Source organism: Pleurodeles waltl, chromosome 11 (assembly GCF_031143425.1).
Source record: "Pleurodeles waltl isolate 20211129_DDA chromosome 11, aPleWal1.hap1.20221129, whole genome shotgun sequence".
NCBI classification, from domain to species: domain Eukaryota; kingdom Metazoa; phylum Chordata; class Amphibia; order Caudata; family Salamandridae; genus Pleurodeles; species Pleurodeles waltl.
This window is the reverse complement of record NC_090450.1, coordinates 174,452,403-174,474,235: the sequence shown is the minus strand read 5'-3', so window position 1 is coordinate 174,474,235 and position 21,833 is coordinate 174,452,403.

The following is a 21,833-nucleotide window of genomic DNA, read 5'->3' as shown; positions in this document are numbered from 1 at the left end:
GATTCCACTGTCAAAGCGAACAAAAGTGGTGTCATCCGTGGGGATGACATCCTGTCCACCTTCAACAGCATCATTGGCCACCGCCAGGGGTATTCAGATTCACTATCCAGTTCATCCCCTGTCTCTCAGTGAATCCCCCTCCAGATCATCCTTCCTGCTCTTTTTTTGTATCTGCCGACCGGTCCCCGTCTGACTTGGAGGTAACATCAGGGTGTCCCATTACACTCCTTTCTCACCACTGGGTGCCTGGCTTCGACCTCTCCTCCTAGTCTGCCATCTATCCTTCACCCGGGCTCCCTCCTCACTGTAGGGATGTATGCCATACTCTCTTTCACCTGTCCTCACCAGTCTGGAATGCTCTTCCCAAGGAACAAATTCAATCCATATGTTTCATGCCTGCCCTGAACTGGAAATACTTAAAAAGGAGATCGTAAAATTCTTTGGGAGTGAGCTAGAGCTCGTTGTCATGTTAACCCGTCAGTTAACAATTTTGGGAGATCACAATGAGGTCGCCCCGGGTCATGTCAGTTTGTTATTGTCATTCCTACGTTGGTGATTCGTTCGGTGGATCAATAATGGCCCCCTGACTTTTCCACAATTGTTAGCATATTTACTGGTATTATTTGGCTTGGAAAGATCTATATATCTCTACAAGGGCAAAAAAGCCAGGAAAAGGGTGAACAGATTTGGGCACTGCTGATGGGTTGAATTGACTCTCAGATGATATCTGAAACCCAGTGTATAACTGAGTATGTTGCCCCCTACTGCTTGCCCTCTCTTCGCCAATAATCCAGCAATATCTTTAAATAGATTGACTTGTGTGGCACTTCAGACCTGGAGCCCATTATCTGGCTGGGTTAGTGAGTAAGGTACAGCACGAATTGCATTATATGGATTGTATAACTGCTTTGTTTTTATGTTTGGTTGCTCCATTTGCTGGGTTTGCAGAGTAACATAATGTAATGCACTAAATGCACTTTATGCAGCAGGCAATGATCTTGTTTTTGTCTTGTCACTCTGTTTCACCTATAGGTTGGTCTCACTCTTCATTATGAAAAAAGTTTCTGGATGATTTCTGCTGATGTCTTTTGGGATTGGTGTGCAGAGATGCATGCCGGAAATGTATTCTTGTCTTGTGTTTTTATAATCCATAAAAATGTTTTTTGAAAAAAGAAACGCATGAGGGCATAAACGCCTGCTGTCAACTCTAAATAATTTATGTGGTGTAATGTCTTCGTATTTGACCACAATCCGCCCATCTCCTGAACACATCTGACTCCAAAATAAACTCCAGAGAGCATTAAAATAGTGCTTACCCATTCTAAGCATCTAAATTCTGTAGCCACCAACTCAATTCCATCTTCAACCTTTGATCTAGAACTATCTTGTCTCCATAACATAAGCCTGCCCTGAAGGCTCTTGCCTTTACTCTTTGTACTGCACGATAGTGCAATGGACTGGGGAATACTGGCTGAGTTCAAGAAGAAAATAAGCCCATCAGTCTCGCTAACTCCCTTAAAGTCAAAAATTCCTTTTTGAGTACGTAGCAAATTTCTTTCCTTATCTTGGTGACTTTCTTTGTCGGCAATCGCAAAATCATGTTGACTGTGTCTATCATGAAGTCTTCAAACTCCAGAATATGTGAAGGGGTGTAAACTGACTTTTCTGTTTTTCACAAGAACACCTAGGCTCTCATTAGGACATTAGCGGTCAGCTGGTAATGTTTGGGTTCTTTACTGCTGTTGTAGCCAGGTGATGGTTTGTCAGCGTTGTTCATACTGCACAGTGTTAGCCCCAGTGAGTGATTGTGATGTGTATGCCATATGTGCTGTTGGTGCTGTGATTGACCCTGTGCTCCCTTTCGTTCTCCCCCACCCACTCTCCTTTTCTCATCCTGTCCTTGTGTGCATTAGCATCATCTGGCAAAAGGAGCATGGGCACAAGTGAGTGGGGGAGCTGCAGCCCAAGGGACCCAGAAGGCAGAGTCTACTGACGCTGAGGAGACCAGTGGTTTGGAGGGTGAGGGGAGTACCATGCGGGAGACAGGAGCAACAACATCAGACTCAGAATCCTCCTCTGATGGAAGCTCCCTGGTGGTGGTGGACCCCTCTGGGACCACCCCAGCTTCAAGATCTTCCACCACCCCTCGTACCTGCACCGCCCTCCCAGTAGCCCCCCACCCAGTTCCCCATGCCCACTCACCCAGGAGGGTGGGCATCTCCTTCTCCCCAGGCACCTCTGGCCCTGCCCCAGTCAGCCCTCTTGCCCTCACTGAGGAAGCTATTGACCTCCCCAGATCCATCTCTGTAGGGCAGTCAACCATAGTGAATGCCATCCAGGGGCTTCCCAGATGCAGCAATGCAATGCAATGCGTACCTGGAGGGCAATCACAGTGGCTGGGCTGCCATACAGAGATCGTTTCAGGCTCTGGCCTCCTCTTGACGGCAGCCAGTGTCCCTGGTTCTTCTGTCCCCCCTCCAACTACCTGTTCCCAGTCCTCTCCCCCAACCCATCCCACGCACACAATCTGACAAGTATGCACCCAAAATAACAGACAGGACTCGCACAGACAAACTCAGGCACCACACTTTACTCCACAAGCACAAACACAGACAACACACAGATGCACATACAACAACAGCCACTGCCTCCAATGTCTCACCCCTCCTCTTCCTCCCTCACAGTCACATCAACACTCACACCTTCATGCACTGCATCATCAGTCGTAGATCCTGCCACTTGTAAAGCCTTGCCCAGTCACCACAGCAGCAGACGCGCAGACAAGCACCCAACACACCACATGCACAGTCACCACCATCACAACCTCATGCAGCACACCCACCTCACTTGCAGACACCACTACAACATACATAGACACGTGCTGTTTTTCCTCTCCCACCCTGTCTGCCCCCCTCCAATTACACATAAGCGCTCCCACTCAGACACTCAACAGCCATCCACCTCACACATGCACTGTTCAAGCACCTGCACCCAAGTCCAGCACACCTACTCCTCCTACAACCATTCCCTCTACCTCCACTCCCAAACCTTCTCCCACAACCCACTCATTTGTCCTAAGAAACTTTTCCTTTCCCACCTTGACCTCTTCCCTCCTCCCTTCCTCCCATCCACTCCATCACAGAAAGATCCCTCTCCACCAGCCCAGTACCTCCAGCTCCCAGTCCACTCCTGTTCCTCCCCCTAAAGCTACACCTGCCACTAAGGGGCACAAGAGTGGCACTCCGGCCCCCACCCCAAGCCCAATCCTCCGCCCCCTAAACAAAAGAGTAAAGACTCGGCCCCTCCCAAACCCAAGTCCAAGGACCCTCCCTCCCAAGAGGAAGCCCTCCTTCACCCCCCCAGCCCCCTGTCCCCAGAGGTGCCTGCCTACCATCACCATGATGCCCTGCCAAGTGGAGTGACTTGGGCTGTCAGGAGTCAAGTTGGGCCTTGGACGTTGTCCTGTGGCCATTTATTGACTATGGACTGGCAAATGGCCCTTGCTGTATATTTGTATATATGTATTTATGTATATATTTTAGATTGAGGTCACTGTTCCCACATAATTACAGTGGTTGGACCAGATGTATGTGCCCTGGCTTTCTTTGCTCCTGGGTTATGTAGGTCTACAGGAATAGGAAGACTTACCACTCTCTAAATGTCCAGTTGGTGTGCATTGCTGATCAATGCATCTCCCACGTCACTGCCAAGTTTTCTGGATCTGTGCATGATGCCTATGTATTGAGGAATGGCAGCGTCCCACAGGTGATGGCACAACTACAGAGGCACAGAGTGTGGGTCATAGGTGAGCTTGAGTCTTCACACAGTGTATGTCAGTGTATGCCAACTGGAGTTGCACTCCATGCCATTGTACATGAGTAATGTGTGTCCCTCACTACATCCAGGTGACTCTGGATACCCAAACCTGTCCTGGATGTTGACCCCTGTGAGGAATCCGAGAAAAGGGGCAGCAAATCGGTACAATGAAGGACTTGGCCGCATCAGGAGGGTTGTAGAAAGCACATTTGATCTACTGAAAGCCAGGTTCCTGTGCTCCCATTTAACAGGTGGATCCCTGAGCTGCGTCCCTAAGAAGGTCTGCCAGATAGTAGTGGCTTGCTGCTTGCTGCACAATTTGGCCCTCAGACGCCATGTGCCCTACATGCAGAAGGAAGGGCGAGACAATGTACCTTTGGCAGCACAGGACAGTGAAGACAGTGATGAGGAGGAGGAGGATGTGGACATCAGGAAACATACCATACAGCAGTACTTCCAATTGCACTCAGGTAAGACTGTAATTCTGTTCTTATCTCCATTTCAGTTAAGTGATGTGTGCCAGCTGTGTTGTGCCAATCACTACATTTTGATTTCAAATGACTGTCAATTATGCCTTCCCTTTTTGTAGATGTTGGTGTGGTCACACCTGTGTACTGATGTGATGACTACAGACTGCTTAAACACATTAGTTGGTTAGATTCACACTTACAGGACATTTGCACAGGATAATAAAATCCAATACATTACAAGTTTCTGGATGATAAAGCACAACTACTGCAGTTGTGTTCAACAGTTTTATTGAAGTGACAAAAAGGAAGGGGCAGTGCAATACAGTGGGGTGATGGTGGACGGAAACTTGAGTGTAGTGGACCAGTTGGTTGTAGCACAGGTCCAGTGTCCATGGGGCCAGAGGAAAAGGAGCAATGGCAGGCCAAAGTGAACGAGGTGACTCAGTGGCACACAAGGGGGACATTCTGGAGGGGCCTATTTCCTGGTGGTGGTCTTGGTCTTGCTAACAGTCTCTGGTGTCTGTCTGGGGCGCAGGGAAAGTTTGTGGCGTGGTTCACCTTCTGCAGGGGGAGGCTTGCTGTTGGCTTATTGGTGGGGTTGCAGGTCCTCCTGTCCACTAGCTGCAACAGATGTTGATGGCTGGTGAGTGGACTGGCTAGTGTAAGTGGGATGCTGGTGTGCTCTGTTCTCCCGCATGGTGTTGGCCATGTCCCCCAGCACCCCTACAATGGAGGCCATGTTGGCATTTAGGCCCTGCAACTGCTGCATGACCTCCTGGTGGTGTACCTCCTGCAGCCACTGGTTCACTTGCATGATGGCGATCACTTGGCCCATCCTGACCTGGGAATTTTGGTATGCCCCCAGGACATGTGTGAGAATTGGGCCTGGCCTCCCCTGGCGCAGAGATGACCTCCCACTGTTCCTGGCCCCCTCTGACTGTGTCCTCTGACAGTGTGCCCACTCCCACTTACACCAGGACCTTCACCGTCTTGCCTGTGTCGTATTGACTTAGGTCCCTGTACAGGTGGGCACACCACTGATTAACGTGTCGTGGGGACAGGGGCTTGGGGATGTTCGGTGGGTGCTGTGGTGTTGGAGTCAGATAGGGGCCCTGTGGTGGACTGACTGTGGGAGCCGACTGGCCTGTGGTCCCAGATTGGCCAGTGAGTTCATTCAGCTCGGGACATCCAGAGTTACTGTCATCACTGAGGGCATCTTCTGGTGGCGGACTGGGTTGCCGGGGCACCTGCTTGCTGCTGACATTGGCTGGTGCACCTGAGGAGATATAAGTGATTTGTTAGGGTCATTGTCTGTCACATGTTCCGCATTTTGGGCTATGTACAGGTTCACAATGGTAACTCCGAATATGGCCATGTTTGGTATCAAACATGTTGGAATCATACCCCAAGGCTTTTGAAAGCATTGGTTGTATGATTCCATGCACTCTGGGGGCTCCTTAGAGGACCCACTGTACTGCCATTACAGCCTTCTGAGGTTTTCCAGCAGCCCCAGCCGCTGCCACCTCACAGACAAGTTTCTGCCCTCCTGTTGCTCAAGCAGCTCGAGCCCAGGAAGGGAGAACAGAGCATTTCCTTTGGCAGAGAGGTGTTCTACCCTCTACTCTTGGAAATAGGTGTTACAGATATGTGGGGGGTAGGCTCCCAGAGCCTCTGGAAATGCTTTGAAGGGCACAGATGGTGCCCTCCTTGCATAATACAGTCTAAAGCGGTTCAGGGACCCCCAGTCCCTGCTCTGGTGCGAAACCAGACAAAGGAAAGGGAAGTGACCACTCCCCTGTCCATCACCACCCCAGGGGTGGTGCCCTGAGCTCCTGCAGAGTTTCCCTTGGTTTTGCCATCTTGGATTTCAAGGTGGTAGGGCACTCTGGGACCATCTGAATGGCCAGTGCCAGCAGGTGATTTCAGAGCCCTCACCTGATTGGTGCTTACCTGTGTAGCAAGCCAATCCCCCTTTCAGGGCTATTTAGGGTCTCTCTTTTGGGTGGTCCTTCTGATTAGGTTTGCAAAACTCCAGCAGGACTCCTCTGCATCCTTTACTTCACCTTCTTACTGAACAAACTGCATCTGGACTCTTCAGGAACTCTACAACTGCAACAAAGAAGCAAAGACGCCTTCTACAACATTGTATCTTCAGCTGCTGCCAGCAACTTCAACTGGTTCCAGGTCATGCATCCTCAGAGGACTGCGAGTCTTCAGCCTGCACCAGAATAATGAAGGAATCTCCCTTGGAGTGAAGGAGTCACTTCCCTGCTTCAGCAGGCACCCCTCTGCAGCAACAACCAGTGGCTTGAGCCCCCTCTCCTGATGTGAGTGGATCCAGCATCACAGGTGGTGGACTGAAGTGGTCACGACGGACCTGACGTCCAACTGTCCAACTTTGGTGGAGGTAAGAGCTTGCCTCCGCACGCAAGACAGTACCCCCATGTACCGCGTATTTTGCAGTTGCCAAGGCTTGTTGGCATCCTTCCAAAAAAGTTCTTCATCTACCATGCAGCTCCGGCCCCCAGCACTCCTTCCTGCAATGCACAGCTTCCTGCTTGGTTCTCCGGCGGTGTGGGATCCCATTGTGTAGTGCTGCATGGGCCTCCTTTTGCACCTTCCTTGTCCCCATACTGTGGAATTTCTGTATGCGCTGCCTGGTCTTCTGAGGGCTCACTGAGAGCCCTCTCTGACTTCCCCTCCTGGGTAGAGTCCACCAGGTCCCTCCTGGTCTCGGGCAGAACCATTTTCCTCCAACAACGAGGTTTGCATGTGCCAAGGCTTGTTGGCGGAATCCAGTGACACAAACCAGACTGCAATCATCCATCCAGCATGGGACATCATCTGCACCAACCAGAAACCCACCTCCATCTTCTTGGGTGCAGGACTTTTAGTTGTTGTTCACCAGTGGTTCCTCTTTTGCACCTTCATCCAGGTTAGCAGGGGCTTCTGTTCTCCCTGGACTTTTCAGTGCTTCTTGGACTGGGTCCCCTTCTTCCACAGGTCTTCAGGACCAGGAATCCATTGTTGGTGTAATGCAGTCTTTTCTGGTTCTTGCATAATCTTCTTTCTCGTATTCTTGTGTGTTCTAGGAAAGTTACTTTGATTTACTCCAGCTTTCCTGTGCTTTGGGATGGGTTCTATTACTTTCCTTTGGTGTTTTCTAATACTCCGAGCATCCCTCTAAGCACTACACTTGCCTAGGTGGGAAACCGACTTTCGCATTCCACTATTTTGGTATATGGTTTGTGTTCCCCAAGGCCCATTTCTAACTATTGTGATTATCACTATTTGCACTGTTTTCTAACAGTTTTTACAGCTATTTCTACATTCTAGTGTATATACTGTGTATATTACTTACCTCCTAAGGGGGTATAGTCTATAAGGTATTTTTGGCAATTGTGTCACGAAAATAAAGTACCTTTATTTTTGTAACACTGAGTATTTTCTTTCATGTGTGTGAGTACTGTGTGACTGTAGTGATATTGCATGAGCTTTGCATCTCTCCTAGTTAGGCCTTGGTGGCTCATCCACATTACCCCTAGAGAGCCTGGCTTCTAGACATTGATTACATTTCACTAATTAGGGATAACTGGACCTGGTATAAGTTGTAAGTACCTTAGGTACCCACTACAAACCAGGCCAGCCTCCTACATCCATGCATTGCTGTTGTGTGTGCACGCAGAGCTGGGAGGGGTGTGCTAGCAGTGGGTAGGGCATGCAGGGGTACACAATTGAGTGTGGTCATTGGGGTGGTGCACTGTATGGGATGGAGTGGGGTGTAGGGAGTCAGGGTGAGGGGGTGACATGCCATGCAAGTATCAGTTGAGGTAGGTTAGTAATGGTGACTTACAGTGTCCAGCCCTCCAGTGACTCCAGTGAGGCCCTCAGGATGCAGGATTGCCAAGACTTGCTCCTCCCATGCTGTCAATTGTGGGGGGAGGAGGTGGGGGTCCACCAACAGTCCTCTTGATGGTGACCTGGTGCCTTGATGCAATGGAACGCACCTTACCCCGTAGGTTGCTCTACCTTTTTCAAATGTCATCCCTTGTGCATGGATATTGTCCCATGGAGGTCACCCTATCCATGATCCTCTGCCATAGCTCTATCTTCCTGGCAATGGAGATCTGCTGGATTTCTTCCACCATCACCTGCAACTCCTCATCAGTGAAACCGGGGTGTTTTTGTGGGTACATGTCTATTGTGTGGTATGTGTGTTGTGCAGAGGGTGTGTGATGCTTGACAGGTGTATAGGTAGATGTGGTGTGTGTGAGCAGTACTCTAAGGGATTGGCCTGGCAAGGTGTAGCAGTCTTTTCGTGTTTGCAAAGGATTTCGGGTTATGTGGGGGGTTGGTGGGTATGTAGGGTTTGTGTATATGTGTCAGGTGTGGGTTTTTTGTTCTGGCCAATGTTGGCTTCAAGTGGTGTTGGGTGCCCAATTCCGACACAGCGATGTGCACTGCCATGGGCTGCCCGCCGTTGAATGTCCGCTGTAGTGATTAGTGGGTCATAATCTGGAGGGTGGTGAATTGCTGGCGTTGCGGGGAGGATGGTGGGTACAACAGTTTTTTTGCCTTCGTTCGGTCTGGCAGACCTGTGGTTGTGGCTGGTTTCTGACGGTTTTGTGTTTGTGTGTCATAATCTGGCGGGCGGATTACGGCCTCTGTGGCGGTCTGTTGGCAGGCTTCACCACGGCGCTCTTCGGAAAAGACAATGTCATAATGAGGGCCCTAGTCTCTCCATTAAGATTTTGACCATATCCACATCCTTCAGCACTTGAGACTAACATTGGAACATAATCAAGATGTAATCTAGGTAAATGATTATACGAACACCCCTCTCTCTCAGGTAGGACATCATCACCTTGGATGAAGCATCAAGGAACTGAGGATAGGCCAAAGGGTAGGCAACAAAATTGGAAAAGATAATTCTGCCATGACTGTAGATAAGATCAGCCGTTCTTTAACATGGGGATTGTAAAGTAAGCATTCTTCAGATCCATCTTTACCAACCAGTCATTCTTTAGCAACATGGCTCTCAAACGATGGAACCCCTCCATCTTGAAATGTCTGTATACCAAGAATCTGTTCAAATCCCTAAAGTATATAACAGATCTCCACTCTTTAGCGTTTTTCTCTATCCGGAAGAGTGTACTTTCAAAAACTCTGTCTTCCTTTCTCATCTTTAGAATAGCCCCTTTCATAATCATATTTTTCTCTTCCTCTACCACCCTCTGTTGGTCTCAATTCAAAATCAACTCTCTTGGAGGTGTGTTCATTTACGTGACTTTTCTTTCTCTAAATAACTCTTGGATTTAAATTGTGTCATTCATGCCTGTGTTTCAGGTTTGGGGAATTTGCTTTTTGAAGGGTTTTTCTCACACGCAGTGAAACCAAACCAAACTGTGCCCCCCTAACTGTTTGGACCCAGAGTGGACATTTGCATTTCTTGGATTGTTTTTGTTCCTTTTAGTTTAGCCCTATGCATGCAGGAAAGTTATATGTGATGTAATTAATGCCCTTGTTTGTCTTTCATTTGCATTATAAGTGCAACCACCGTTCTAATTGTAGTGTGCAACAAGGAATCTCTGTGAAGCCAGCCCTAGTGTCATAGTACTTATTGTTATGGTACTCAGTCTGGGTTTTTGGTAATGCAGTGTAAGTAATTGTGCCAACAGTTATTATCCAAGAAAAGTGCTGGAGCATCTTGGTGTTCTTCTACCGCTCCCGTGCCCATATCAGAAAGAGAGATTCAGTTTCAAGGAAGTTGAGTGCACTAACTCTACTATCACTCTGTCAACAACAAGCTGACCCCCGAAGATACAGGGTGCCTGGCTGGACCGGCAAGACGTGGCAGTGTTTTGTCTCTTTCTCTTCCACTCCCCCTTTCCTTTTGGGACACCTGCCGGGGATTCTGTGTCCACTAGGAAGTGCCGAGAGGTGTTCCAGAAGGTCAGGGGGCATCCCATTGCCCCTGCAGACATCCTGCTTTTCAGGTGAGTGGCCCCACCTCGACACGTGGCTCTTTGGCTCTGGCCTCTCAAAAGGTCTAGGTCCAAAGGAAGACACTTAATATGTGCCCTTTTCTGTCAGTTCAATAATTCTTTCCAATTGGGCAATTACATCCAGGCGTTGATTCTGGCACTGTTTGAGGGATCATTCTAATCCCTTCCTGGGAGCGCTGCCCATCTTGAAAAGAAAGGTGATTAGTTCAGGATCTAGATTTGGATGAGGCACACTTTATCATGGATGACTGGTCTGGAGCATTCAGCTTAGAGTGCATTCATTTCTGACCTCTTTCTCCAGAGGATTTCCACTCCATCTCTTGAATAAAATTACCTACATGTACGAGCGGTCACCAACCTTCTTGGGTGCTTAATATTGTGAGATAAGAACATTTCTTCCCCTAAATGGTTCCTAATAGTATGTTTGGAGGTGGAAGGAACGACATCCTCTACAAATAGCTCATCATCCCCATTCCTTCCCGTTGGACATCCAGCACATACTCATCATAAGAATCATCATCAAATCTTTGATAAACATCTTCCACAAACTCAATATATTGAGTATCTATCTCCTGTGTGCCACTCAGGGCACCTATCTCTTGAGTGCCACACAGGACACCCTTCCTTTAAGGCAATATGCTGCATAGGGCACCGATCCCTTTTGAGGTGCAAGGACCACCCATTCTCTTTAAGGGTATTTGCCCTTTTCTCAATGCACTTTTTTGCCTTCTTTTTTCCTTCCTTTTTAAACTCCATTATTAGAATCATCTGACAAAATCCAGAATTCACTATCAGATCCCCTCTTACTCTTTCTTTTTGCATGACCTTTTCATTGGTCTCCCAAACACAGCATGTCATGCTCCGTTAGCTTCTTCATGATCTCATCATTAATTTTTCCCTCAAGGGATTCTCTCTCCTTGTCGGCCATTGTAAAATAATCTATACAGTTAATCTCAAAGAGTAATAAATATCCTCACAAACTAAAACTCATAGTATGAATCAGAAATATTTAAAAATATCAATCTCTGATAGTCTCAGTAATATTATTGATTCAATCTTAAAATGAAATTTTAGATTAATAATGGGTAATTATACTGATAAATGGCTCTCTGCGTTACTCAGTCAGCTGCTTGCAAGAGATCCTGTAACTGTCACTGTGACACTTACAGATCTAAAAAAAGGGCAGCTGAATACACATAAACCGCAATGGGACAAAGCCCAAACCAATATGGTGCCCAAATCTCGCATTGAGACGGCCTATCGCCTTTGCCCAACGCATTCCTCTAATTTTGATGCTAGCAACAACCGACGCATCAAAGGCGTTTCCCCAAATCCTGCAAGCTTCTTCTTTTGAGGAAAAATCTGACCCAAACAAAATGCTGTGAGTAACTGTCTGCTTCCAGAGAAGAGAAAGCCCACTGGGGGGTCAGATGAATCGTAGCAAGTGTGGTGGGCACACAGCTTTTCACATTTCAACATGGCCCACCGACAGGCAGAGACTGAACACTGCTCTCATTAAGGGAAACATGTAAGTGAACACATGATTTTCAATCAATAATACAGTGTCCCAAGAAAACATATAAGCTACAGGCCATAATGAAGAAGGCCATGTTCAGACAAATAAGATGGAAATTACCATTAATAGTAAAACTATAAAAAAGATAGAGAGCTATGGGGACGTGTTTCCAGAATTTGAAAACCACTAAGCAGTCATGAGACCACATCACTAAGGGTACAAGGAAAGTTAGATGAAGTTCTGCTTATCTGTGTGAGGAGGAGCATTTAAAAGAGGAGGATGAATCTGTGCATGGACCATTCATATATTGCGAAGGTTTTATTCTGGATTGTTTATGTTTATGATGTGATGTTCTTTTAAGTGCTGTGTGGAGTAGCATTAAAAGGATTAATGCATAATGATAGCCTCCTGTCTTCAAAGAAATTGTGGTGGTCTGAAATGCTTTGCACCGATTCTACTCCCCCCTCCACCTGCCCCAAAGGGCAATAGTCAGTTGGCTAGTGCACTCATTTAGGTCACAGGGTGGCCTGGGCCCAATGTATGAGTTATGCAGCCAGCGACCCTCAGTCATCTTAGCATGGCCACACTGCCAAGTCTTTAGAGATCCAGTCATGTGGTGGTGTATGTAACTCCACAGGGAGTGCTATGTAGACAAACTCATCCAGTCTACTGGGGAAAGGCAGGTAACCCACTGCATATCTAAGCACTAGAGGGAGTAACCACCATGTGCTTGCTGTTGTGGTCCATGGTCAGCACCCCCTTGGAATGCACTGATCCGCTCAGGGTGAGTTCTCTATGATCTGGCCCACTCCTCTCTTCTCACTCTGTAGGGACTGCATCAGTCTGGGTCTCCAGCCACCACAGACAGTTCTTTTGTGGTTGGCTCCACTCCTGGGGGGGGGCACTATCTCAGGGGCAATACCATAACCATGGCCCAGGGAGCTCTTTGGCTGCTTCTCTTTTATCCCTTGTTTCTGTGGCTCTTCCTGTTGCCCTGTCTGCACCTCTCAATGGGGCGAGTCTGCTCATGAGGCGCTTCCACCACTGGGTGGGATACCCACAGGAACCTCCAGTCAGTGGCCTCTCAGTCAAGGGATCTTGTCTGGCACTCTCTTACAACTCTTCTTCCTCCGGGAAGAAACTCAGGTGGCACTGAGCTACTCAACAGTAAAGGACCCACTCTTTACCACTTGAGGGATGGACTTCTTTTCCCCTCAATCTACTGGTAAACTGGCCAGGACCTCCTCTAGTTAGAGGTCTGGGCACCATCTTGGATGGTGTCTCCTCTATACAGTGAGAATGTCAAAAAGAAAAAAAAAGGAAAAGGGGGAGAGACATCCCTTAATGCAATTTTTCCTTTGAAAAACTAACAGAAGGAAACCTTTCAGGTTAAATGTCCAAGGGGATCACCCCCAAAGGCACATTCTCATCACTGCTCAGTCTTCCTTTTGCCTCTATTCAAGCTTCTGCGGATTCAATTCATTCAAATAATCTTTTGCCAGAATCTCAGAAGTAAACACTTTCATCCTTCCTTTGATTATCATTTTCAATTCTGCTGGGGCCAGCAGAAAGGACTCCCCCCTGCATCGTGATAGGGCTAGATCAGTTGTCGTAGCCTCCATCTGCATTCTACTGTAGCATGGCAAAAGTCTGGTCATGTAAAATAAGTGAAACTGTCCACACATCATGGAGAAATAGCTTGTCTTAACATAAAATTACAGAAAAAACAACAAAACGGCTCTTGGATGTTTGGGCTCGGAACCGTGGTCTTTCCCTCGCTTAATTTTTCTTCTATTTCCCCACAAGTCGTAGCAACCTTCCGCACCATAACCTGCAGCTGTTTAGTGGCCATTCAGGCCCTCCGACTCTCTGCCCGAGTTTCAGTTTGTAACTTCTTTATTGTATCATATATCAATTGTAACATTGTTTTATCGGTGCTGCCTGTACTACCTGTAGGATAACTTTCTCTTTTCCCCTCTCCAGCATCATTGACAAATGAGAGAGTCTCCTGATCCTTCTCCTGACTTGAAAGTTTATTCCCATTTACGGGTAGCTGCTCCCCACCCTGAAGCATCTTTCCCTGCTATTGAGCCAGATCTTGCTTTCGTACATCTGTGCTGCCATTGCTGCTGTTTAACTGTAGGCCTTAAAGCTGGGTGACAGGCTGGTCCTGCTTTCTGAGGCGTTCTACATCCTCCCTTTAGTTGCAGCCACTACTGATGGCCTCTGAGTCTTCGGTAAGTGAATAAAACTTATCACCTCCTTCCCTAGACCAGTCCAAATTGTTCCCATTTCATTCAGTCTTTCCTGACTCTTCATCAGGTCCTTCTGCATTGGAGCCCCCATCTATACATGGCTCTCAACTGTGTGGGCCAGCTGGCATTTATGTTGCAGGAGAGCAAAGTCAGATTTCTGGTAGTACTTCCCTCGGCATGAGTCTTAGGCAGATTGTCATAGGTAGTTTGGATGCCCTCTATGTGGATTTCCGGGTTGTTGTCTTTTTGTAGCTGAATCTCTGCTAAGCTAACTATACTGGTGGGTACTCCAGTCAATTTTGCTAGGCTCCTTGCTTCAGTGGGCTGACTCTCCACCCAGGTTGTAGCTCGCACATTCCAAGAGCATTCCCTAAAGACATTATTCCAGCCTGAGGTAATATCTCCGCCGGGCTTGTCACATCCAAACTCACAATAGGGGATGCAGTATAGTCCCCAAAGGCTTCTTCAGACCCAGTTCCTTCAGCCATCCCTTGATTATCACTTTTCTGGGGCAAAATGTCCTTCCCTACACTTGTGGACCTTATATTCTGTACTGTCTCTGCTGGGTTAATTATTGTGACAGGGTGGAGGGCCCTGCGCTTCCATTAGCTTGTCCCCCACTAGTGAAGAAATAGGTGATAACAGGTTGCGGCCTGTCCTTCTGTCTACGATTAGTCTGATCCACACTAACCATTCTAACCATGTCACTAGAAGTCCCACCGCCAATTTTACCACTTAATTTTGCCAGTCCTGTTATACACCGCATACCTGAGGTAGCCCAACTGCACCAATCCTGCTTCGCCGCATGCTTCTGTTGAGCTCCACTCATTGGGCGGCCAACAGTTAGTGTAGCATCAGCCTTCTCCATCTTTTCTCCTGTAGTCTGTCCATCTATTAGCACCATATCCACTTTATAGGAGCTGAACGACTCCCCTGGCCATTCGTCAGCCGATGCGCCCATACGCCTTGCCCCCTTGATCTGTGATTCTGCTTCAGCAGCTCGAGAACTGCACAGGAGCTGTGCCTTAATCGAGGCCAGGATAACCAGGATACTGCCTGGGGGACACAACCTATGTCCGCCCGAGATGTTCTCCTCACCACGTGTATCGAACTGAATGCACTCCCAATTCTGCAAGCTCTGAGCGGGTCCAGCAGCAACATCGAGCCTCCCGGAGCCTTCGTCGACCTACTTCCAGAACACATAGCACATCCTCACTGCACTGGATGCCCACTCGCACGGAGCAGGGGGGCGGAGATGGTTGCCAACGGCACTATGCGCTTGCCATCTTGCTTGCACACCAAAATTCCTTTCAGTTAGTCTTTTTGTCTGTGCTGGGTGCAGGAGGTGTTTGGAGTGTGCTGTTGAGGAGTGGTCTGTTTTTTGGCCTTGCTGGTGTTCTTGCTGTCTCTGTTGTGTTTTTAAACTGTCCTTTGTGTATTGTATATTGAATATTGTATATTTTTGTCTACTGTATTGTTGGGTGTTTGTCCATTTAAGGGTACTGTACTTTAGGGGTAGGGGGAAGGGTTAGGTCTTTTCTGGGTGTGTTTAGAGCGTATAGTTTGGGTGGTGGGATGTTGAGCAGGATCAGAGTGAATAGCATGATGGAGGATGAGTTTGGTGGCCTGCTGTTGGTGCATTACCTGCCCAACATGATTGGGAGTGGAGGTCGGATGAAGCAAGGCTACCCTGCCCAGGAGAGGCGACAGCTTTGGGAGAAGGTGCAGTTCCAAATGGATTGTGTCTTCAATGTCCAATAGATCGTCCAACAACTGAAGTACCGTTGGGCAGATGTTGTGAGGCTGATCTCATTGATCATCTAGGAATTTAAGTTTGTGACGGTAAGTCCTTACATACCATCGGCTTGTTGCTGTGTGTCATTTGCACATGTTTACTGTTTTATTTTTAAATGAAGGCTCAGATATGTATTTGTGATAGTATGCCTACTATGGGCCAACACGCTAAAATGAACAACTGAAGCACTCCTACACAGTCCATAATAGCATAGTCATCCAGATGAGTTCAGTTGTAGTGAAATCTTTTTATTAATGGTAGGAACATCAATTTGGCAAGTTGAGAATGATTCCAGAGCCGCAGCCAACATGTGCTTCATCACACTCGTGACCTTTTCAAGGCTTGTTATCAATAAGTAAAAGTTAATGGTATTAAAAAAAACGGTTGGTACTCCTGTAGCGGTTACCAATTAAAATCCGTGAGAACCAAGAGACCATAAGAAGTCAGTTCCCAATGTTTTTGAAAAACGTTGCGACGTCCTAGAAGTGTCACTTCTAGGACATTGTGACGTTTTTCTTAATACCATTAAGCATATGCTTTTGGGTAGTAAAGCATACACTACTATTCAGCACTGTGCTATTGTACATTTGGATTGTTCTTGACTTTTGTTAACAGGTTGCAACTCTGGATACATTTGAGGAGGTTCCCCTATTGGGACCACTATTACCCATTGATTTCCTTGCACGCTAAATTGAACTGCAAAGGCCACAGGAGCCTATTTACAGTGGCATGACCACTGCATAAACTGAGCATGCTGTGCCGCCTAGGCCTATAGGTGATGTGTGACCCATCCACCATTGGGTAGAGAGTAGCATCACCCAACATGCTAGGTCATTAATGACTTTCAACTGTGTGGGCCAGCTGGCATTTATGTTGCAGGAGAGCGCAGTCAGATTTCATCAGGCAACCGGGTAGACATAGTATCACACATACGTGTGTATTAGGTAAAATGGTCATGATCCCTTTATGAGCCTGTACAGGCCTTGAATGCTCATTGTTAAATTACAGTGCACTAATTAAATGTATGGAGCTAAGTGAAGAAGATAAGTAAGCATGGGCACTGTCATATGTGTGTATCTTTGTGAGGAACAGATATTTAAGTGAGCAGTCCCCAGCATTGTTATGCTATCCAGAGTGTTGTCAGTGAAATTGGACTGTTCACATAGCCATCAAATCCACCCTTGAACACCGTAGAAATGTATACAGGTCTTGTACCTTGTTTGCACACTGTGCAGCTGATACGTGATGTCCCTGGTATCATCTGACTACACTGCAATATCGCAGACATATGTCCATCCATAGGACATCACAACTTTGCCTTATGCTACATGCCGATTGTAAGACAATACCAGACATCTGTGAAGTCAATGTACTGTGCTTCAGTGTACACAGTGTACATGTTTAGCCCTAACAGATAGCTGTATCATGTTCTTGTTTTGTAGGTGGACCAGGCCCATATACCTGTGGTGAGCTGAACAGCCTCCATGATCCAAATGATAATAGTGAGCGTACCCTGGTGTCTGTACTCTGTAACAATTGTGTGTGGCCACGTATATAGTTTGCAGTCACATGCGTAAGTGGGATCATCAGTCAGCAGTCAAAACATACCTGACATGTAGATACACAAACACCAGTAAAATGTAGGAAGTAAAAGTAGGATGTTGGTATGAAGGATGTGGTAATGGAAGTTGATGTGAACGTATGGTCAATCTTGTGTGACCGCCCACACAGCATGTATTGATTCTTAACTCACTCTCATGAGCTGATGTTGGACATGTCACCATTCCACACATGCTAATGCTGTTACACCCCTGACTTATGCCCTCATATACCAAGTTGCCTATGACACATGTTCATACCCTTGTAGTGTTTAGTAACAAATAAAGGCAATGTGTTAAGTCCCACAGGCATGCATGCAGTTTTATCAGCATACAGCCCATTTCACAGTTGACCTACAGCTGTCGTTGCCCATACTGCCTCCCCCATGAATTGTCACCATTGAACCTGTTCAGGTAAATTATTACCTGCAATGTACAAAACAACATACTCATTGATATGAGATTCAGAGCATTCATTCACACACCCATCACAGGGATTACGTATGAGTTGATGTGCATCTTAGTTATATTCCATAGAGAAATGTATGGACAGATATTTGGCCTAGGAAAGGATCACATGCAATATCTTGATGCCATAACGTGATCTAAGCCAAAGTGTTCCAGGTACATCCGTGAGTCAACTTTCGAGGGGTGTCCAATAGGTCTGTTGATTTGGAACTACCTAGCCATGCTCAGTCAGTGTTACAACTACCTGCTAGTGAGTCATGATATGCTGCAATGTGTGTTGCCTTGTGTTCTTGCCATATCAGTGCTGAGGCACAATACGTCTACTTGCCACACATTACACATTTCACAGAGGCATTTGGCCATTACTCATTCCTGAATTGCATGTTGCCTGACAATCCCCAGGGAGTACGTAGATTAACCCTGTGTACCATTCCATGTGTACACAACATAATTGTTCTCAATCTGCCCTAATGTTCACATGTGTATATGTTCATGATTCCAGACACAGCCATCTCATGTACCAACAAGGACAAGATGTTAGCACTTTGCCATTGCAACTGTAGGAAAGGAAGATGCCTTTTATGACAGTTGGTCATGCTTCGTCCCATGAATGTGAAATTAATTAGCTGGACATGTCACTTATGCTTCTAACACTTGCATGTAATTGAGGATAAATTTGCCAACTTCAGCCACCTGGTCTGATACATATGTCCTTCCTCTCCAACAGCTAACATGACCCCAGAGCAGGAAAAAGCTTACTGGGTCTGTTTGGACCGATGCTTCAGGCACATAGGCAGGAAGCACGAGCAGTGGAAGAAAGGCAGGACCTGGCACTCACCATATTGGGGGAAACTGCTGGACAGGCCAAGCACCAGTTCCCACTTTGATGGGTCCCAGGCAGTCGATCTTAAGCCAGTTGTGGGACCCTCTACAGCACAGCCAGCAGTTCCACTACTGACTGTCACCACTACACCAGGCCCAAGGACTGATTTTGAGCAGAAGGCCCTGAAGGACAATGCAGAGGTGAGGTTGAGGCTGCCTACCCTGGAGCAGCAGGAGGCTGCACTGATGGGCATGGTCAACAATTTCCAGCAAACTGTGGACCGAATTGATGCCTACATTTAGGACTCGCCATGACTTGCTTCCCCTCCCCAGTTCTTGTTCAATTTAATTATTATATGACATTTTAGCATAGTTTTGGATAGTGTTTACAATAGGGATAGCTTAGGTTAGGTTAGTTTTAGTGCTTTTATAGAATTCAATGTTTCATAGCTGTTAGTTGGAGATATGGGTAGGTGGGTTTTTCAATGTTTATGTTACGCATACAAATAAAAAAAAATAACACATTTTAAAAAAATCCAAAGAAATATATATTTGTGTACATTTTACTGTTTAGTTAGTTCATGTATAGGTGCAGTCTATGTTTGTCTCTTGTCCTAATGTGTATTAAAGGGGGGGGGTACAGTTGATGTTTAATACTTCTCATGTGGTATATGTTTATAGTTGGCTAAGTTAAGGTTGGGTAGGTTAGGCTAGCTGTTAATGAAGGTAGCATAGGTTAGTTATAATAGGTCAGTTTAGGTATAGTTTATTTAGGATTACTTAGTTAGGGTAGGTTACTTTCAGGTTAGGTTTTAAGGGGCCAATAGTGTTTTGAATAAAAATCTTTCACAACTGCTACCTTGTTAACTGTGTGGCAGTTGTCATATAGGCTTTTGCTGGATTAAGAACACGATGTGTGTTTCCCTGAGAGTGCATGTATACATGGGTAACTGAATAAAGGACCTGAGGAGTATATACTGCTAAGTTTTCAATTGAGTCACTTAAGGGATCTTCCAACGTGATTGTGCCCTGAAAGTGTTGATCTTGCTGTGAATGAACACAGAGCTCGAAATAGGTATTCACCTACTGTTGCACTATGGGGGTCATTCTGACCCTGGCGGTCCAAGACCGCCAGGGCCACGAATGACGGAAGCACCGCCAACAGGCTGGCGGTGCTTCCAAGCCCATTCCGACTGCGGCGGTAAAGCCGCGGTCGGAAAACCGGGGCCGGCGTTTTCCCGCCGTTTTTGCCCCGGCTGGGCGAATCCGCCAGGGCAGCGCTGCAAGCTGCGCTGCCCTGGAGATTCTGACCTCCTTACCGCCAGCCTGTTTCTGGCGGTTTTCACCGCCAGGAAGAGGCTGGCGGTAAGGGGTGTCCTGGGGCCCCTGGGGGGCCCTGCACTGCCCATGCCACTGGCATGGGCAGTGCAGGGGTCCCCTAACAGGGCCCCAGCCAGCTTTTCACTGTCTGCCTAGCAGACAGTGAAAAGCCCGACGGGTGCAACTGCACCCGTCGCACGGCCGCAACACCGCCGGCTCCATTCGGAGCCGGCTTCTGTGTTGCGGCCTCATTCCCGCTGGGCCGGCGGGCGCTAACTTGGTTAGCGCCCGCCGGCCCAGCGGGAATGTCAGAATGCCGGCAGCGGTCTTTTGGCCGCATGGCGGCCGATTGGCGGTTCCCGCCTGGCGGGCAATGTTGGAATCAGGGCCTATGTGTGTAAGTGATACTGCATGTACTGTATGGACAAATAAGTGAATCAATTGTGAGCAACAATGGACCTGTGGGGTCACACACTGTTGACAACCACAGACACACTGCCTTGCATCAATTTGTTTGTCACAACAGTGTTGATTGCGGGCTGTTATCCATGAAAATACCCCCACCTGGGCAGTAACTTTATTCGGTCTTGTCATTGACTGATCGCTAATTGTAACAATTAGTGCATATGACCTTGTTAACTTCTTTCTATTATAGATGTACATAAAACTGACATATTCTGTTGCCCTTGGCCTGTGCTAATGTTGTCATGTGTCTATTGAACACAATTCAATTTTGAGGATATGTTGAGTCTTTTGGGGCAGCACATCCATCATGGTCTACTCCGTCCGATCATAAACAGACATGCAACAAGCTGGATCCTGTAAGTGATTTTATTTACAAGTGCACCTAGAAGCACGGTGCAAGTGACAGTCCTTGGTGCAACAACCTCAACATTGTATCTGAGCCATTGGATATCCAGATAGAGCCCAGGGGAGATACATTGCATTGGACCTGCGGAGAAGAGTGTTTCAGTGAGGAAGAGAAGGGGCAAATTGCCAATAGAGAAAAATAGGTCACTTCAACAGCACACAAATGGTTGAGATCAACAGGTGTGAAGACAAATTGAGGACAGTACCATTTGGAAGGTACACTACCCTGGCCATCAGCACTGGGCAAAGGAGAAACTGGCTATTTGGCATATAGAAATGCTTCTTTGCAGTTTTACATTGAACTGAGGTGTTGAAAACAGCTTCCTCCTCTGATGTGTGTGGTGCTTCCTGTGAGGAGGATGTTGTTGGTGTCAGATGCAAAGGAGGCACAAGCACGCCAAGAGCTGAAGATGTGGATCCCCTAACCACAGCAGCATTTCTCTGTGCCAACAAGTCAGGAAGCACTGCTCTGAGAAGGCCCTGCAGCGTTGCCAGCATAGCCCCAACATGGCGGTGGTAGACACCCATTGTGGCAATGTGTGTGTCCTGCTTCCGCTCCATGTACTTAAGGATGTTGTGGATTGCCCTCAGCTGGTTGGCAAACTTGCTGGTGCCCCTTTGGTAGGGCAGTTGTTCATGGCTTTGCCTCATGACACTAGCAATGTCAGCCAGAGGCTGTTCGAGGTCAAAGAGGGTAGGTGCCTCTAATAGCCACCGAGGTGACCTTATTGGGACTGAGGCACCTATGGACTGCCTCTGTGGTGCCCACCATGGTCTCCATCCCAACCCTCACCACATCTAGCATCTAGCACCTCCCACTGTACTCCTACCGCACAATGTTGGAATTCAAATTGGGGGTCCTCCGAGTCCAGGATTGGGGGCGGACTGGCTGGTGGTG